Source organism: Spea bombifrons, chromosome 10, assembly GCF_027358695.1.
Source record: "Spea bombifrons isolate aSpeBom1 chromosome 10, aSpeBom1.2.pri, whole genome shotgun sequence".
In the NCBI taxonomy this organism is placed as follows: Eukaryota; Metazoa; Chordata; class Amphibia; order Anura; family Pelobatidae; genus Spea; species Spea bombifrons.
Window position 1 is genome coordinate 3,589,960 of NC_071096.1, and position 4,293 is coordinate 3,594,252.

Consider the following 4,293-nt stretch of genomic DNA (forward strand, 5'->3'; position numbering starts at 1 on the left):
CTTTATGTACTATATCCTTCTAGAAAAGCTTCACTTCAAAGGCTACAAACAACTAGCTCTCCAGCTGCTGCTCAACTTAAATTCCCAAGATCCAGAGAAAATGCATGAGTTCCAATATATCGCATTTAATCCTTAATTTATTCGGCTTAGAAATGTTTTTTTTTTCTATATGTAAACCAGTTATATGCTCAGTGTGGCTGCAGCGCCCTCTAGAGGCCCCAGTGTGCAATGTCCTCCATACAGTTATTTATACTCCGCAGGAGATGTTGTCCAGCTGTGCCTGGGATAAAGGAGAATAACTCATCGCGGGATTCTCTGGGGTGGATTCCCTGGAGAAGGTGAACACCAGAGATGGGGCTGAGAAACTTTTTCCTGACATCAGCTATGTGGGAAAGCGTAGGGGTGAATATCAAAGACCCGAAAGGAATGTGCGGAAAGAATGCAGGGGTGAGATTTAAAAGGGGAAAAAAAAAGTAATATTAACCGTTTAGTTATACAGATTTACAAGCAGAGGGCCAGAAGATTCCGCTGTGACTTTATAGGCTGTGAAACGATTCCATACAGAAGGAAAGGCAGCCGATGGACTGGAAAAAAAAACTGTTCTTTTTAGGGACAACCTGGCAGGGAGTGTATTTGTAGGAGGTTAAAGATTGCAGAAGATTCTATAGATGCTCCTGAGCAAGGAAACCCGCGAGCACAGGACACGAACGACCACGCAAGGAACCGAACCAAAGTAATGGCCCAAAATCTCCTGATTGTGTTAGAACATCTGGCCGTGGAACAGGGAAAAACATGATAACAACAGAAAATAAATTAAATAATAGCCAGGAGTGAAAATTGAGTGTTACTAGATTGTAAGCTTGCGAGCCAAGCCCTCTTTACCTGCTGCTCCATCTTAGTCTGTTTGTTTTAGTTTTGTCAGACTGTTTGTATAGACTGTAAGAAGCGCTGTGGAAATTATTGGAGCTATATAAAATATTATATTATTATTATTATTATTATTATTAATAATACAGAGGCTGGGTTAAGTCACAAAGTTTGAGTTCCCTGTCGAGTTACTCAACTGATTTAGCCAGAAAAATCTCGACAGCCTCCAATCACCCGTAGAGTTGGTTCAAGTCGCTGTTGAGCGCCACTCAGCTGCATCCGAGTCAAATTGATTGCGCGAGTCCAGTCGGTCACTTGAATCAGGCCGTCGGCTCAGCGGCCAAGTTCAACAGCCCTCGAGTTTAATGGAGTTTGGGCTCCACTCACCTGCGCCCATCATGAATGAGCCGTTTGAGATGATTACGAACCTCGACAACTTTTTTTTCTAGCATCCTTAGCAGCCGATCGATAAGGACTGTTTGTTTGCAGATTTTTTTTAAGGCACGTTCTAGAATATAAACTCGACCAGCCCCCCCCCGGAGCGTTAGCGCAAACAGATTCACGCCAAGGGCCACATCATGCGCATTCACCCCAAATATTTAACACGAACATTGGGAAGGCTTAAACGGTAAGCATGGTGATAGAAACCCGTAACCGCCTTAAGATTTAGAGGATCGTCACTAAGAAGGCGATATCAAGGGGAGAAGTGATTGTACCGTCGCTTTTTTATTGCATTATCGTGATGTTGCCTGGATTGCACCTGGGGATTCCCTCTACTAAAAGGTGCTGAGACGGTTTGCCTATACGCTAAAAAAATAAAAATAAATCACTTGTATCATGATGAATATGACCGCACTACATTTAAAGTGCATTATAATAATAATAATAATAATAATAATAATAATAATTACATTATTTCTGCAGGGGTTCCCACTAAAATGGGAAAAATCTGAGATATTTGCAGAAACTCCCGAATGAACAAAATCGCACATTTGGCCCAGTTTTACCCTCTAGTTTCTGATGAACTCCTACTTATGTGTATATATTTATATATATATACACACACACACACACACACACACACACACACACACACACACACACACACACACACACACACACACTAATCAGAAATAATGGATGTTGCAGCAGCGCCACCTGCAGGCCGACGCGAGGAACATCAACCATCCCGGGAAAACAAGAAGAAACCGTTTCACTTCAACCATAACATTGCTTGATGCAAAGGAGTAAACAGTCAATAAAAATGTTTCTTTGTTTCTGTAACACCGCATTTCCTCAGGTTGCGTTCTACAGAATTTTTTGTTGTTGTAGAGGGTCAGGGTTGTAAGTAAGAATATTGATCTCTAGATTGTAAGCTCTTGCGAGCCGGGCTCTCTCCACCTAATGTATCAGTTTGTCTGTCAATTCTCATCTCGTCACACCCCTTGAATGTATGTATTGTATTAAGCGCTGCATAAATTGTTGGCGCTATATAAATAAAAGATAATAATAATAATAATAATAATAAGCCTTTGATCTCAAGAAGTCACAACAACGAGGGCCTAATTAGCTTTGTAGAGGTTCTATTCAATAGTTAAAGGACACATAACCTTGATTTAACCTTGATGTCACAAACTCAGATTTTAAAAAGCAGTAAAATAAATCATATACAATTCAGTCCAATTTGTTCATTCACAAATTTTAATATTTCAGTGATCAGATCTGATTGGAACACAAAATGACGATACGACAGTTACAGGTAGGGTTCTTATTGTAGAGCGCAGTTAGTTTTGTAGCTACGACGGGGTGAAGAAGGACCCTGCCATGAAGCTGCTATTTATCACACAGATGCGTGCCCTTTTCATGCCATCGCCGCTGATCAAACAACACCTACTTGCTTTGGTGCGGCCGTATTTGAGTGAGAAATCCCTTTACATCTGTCTATAATATAACAAAAGTGGAAAAAAATTATAATATACAACGTATCGTGGAAGTAATTAAAGGCGTGAGGGGTATTATTATGATTGCCCTACCAGGGGTAACTTACTACTGTTAACTTTGCTACTTTTAAGGAGCTTCCATAGCAAAGACGGCCATTCATTCAATGTTCTCATTCTTCTTCGAGCAAGAAAAAAAAAAAACATGGCCACTTTTGCATCATAAAATTGCCCTAATTTTCTATAAACGGTGGTAGAGTTATCAATGAAGCATTAACGGCGGCCCGCACCAATTCTGATTGGACTGGAGATGATTATCATAGCAAGACCTCTAAGTCCCAAACCACCTGCGCCACTTCTAATGAACAAGTTCCTCAATGACCTAAATGAACTATATAACAAACAAAAAGTATTTTTTTGTAGATCATTTAAAATGTGACTTTGTGATAAAAAAAATAATTTTTTTTTCTTCTATCCAGTGGCTTGAAATAAGAAGCCCAGACAGGATAGGGAGAGCAGTGAAAAGCGGTGGATACAAGAACATATTTAGGAATTCCAAAGAAAAAACAAGTGGCCCTCTTAAGGTAGAAAAATACATTTTGCTTGATATAAAAAAAACCCACTAGCTATAACCTTGTATTGAGGAATTTTTTTTAATTGAAATAACAAAACTCATTATGCTTGTGGCGCTGATTATTAATCGACCTCAAATGTTCTCTTTCGCCCTTCAAAGTCCTTTTCCAATTATAATGGCCGTTATTTAAAAATACGCAAACGCTCAGCCAATCAGGAAGAGGAAGCCTTGTTAATATGGGAGGAGTAAAAAAAAAAAGTAACAAGCATGACACAGGTTAATGAAATTATACGGCTGTTCATATTTGAGGAAAACTCTTCTGAGCTTCGGTAACGAAAAGCAAAAAAAGAACAAAAAATAGCAAAAAACAAAAAGAAAATAATTAAAAACTATTTAAAAAAAAATTAAAAAAAATCTGCTTTGGGTCCACTTTAACCCTTACCAACTATATGATTGTTCCCATTTGAAGAAAAAAAAACTTCTGAACTTTAACAAAAAAACACCCCCCCCAAAAAAAACAGAAAAAAAGGGGAAATAAAAAAAAAAAAAATTAAAAAAATTACAAAAATAATTTTGCTTTGGATGCACTTTAACCCTTACCAACTACATGACTGTGGCTCTATTATAAACCATTATCTCTTCCTACACACGGTGAAGGTTCTAGTAAAGGACATTAATCGGCGGTACCGAGTACCATAGCTTTATTTACAATTCTAACTTATTTTTGTTAATTTCTTTACAGAAATAAAAAAAAAAGTATCTATTTAGAAAGAGCCACTTCCCTTTTCTCTATGAAAAATATTTATACATAATGTTTAGCTATTCCAATTTTCTTTTTAATCCCTCTCTCTCTCTCTCTTTCTTCTTTGGAGATTACTTTAGCTGGAATTTCAGGAATAATAATGGAATACTTAA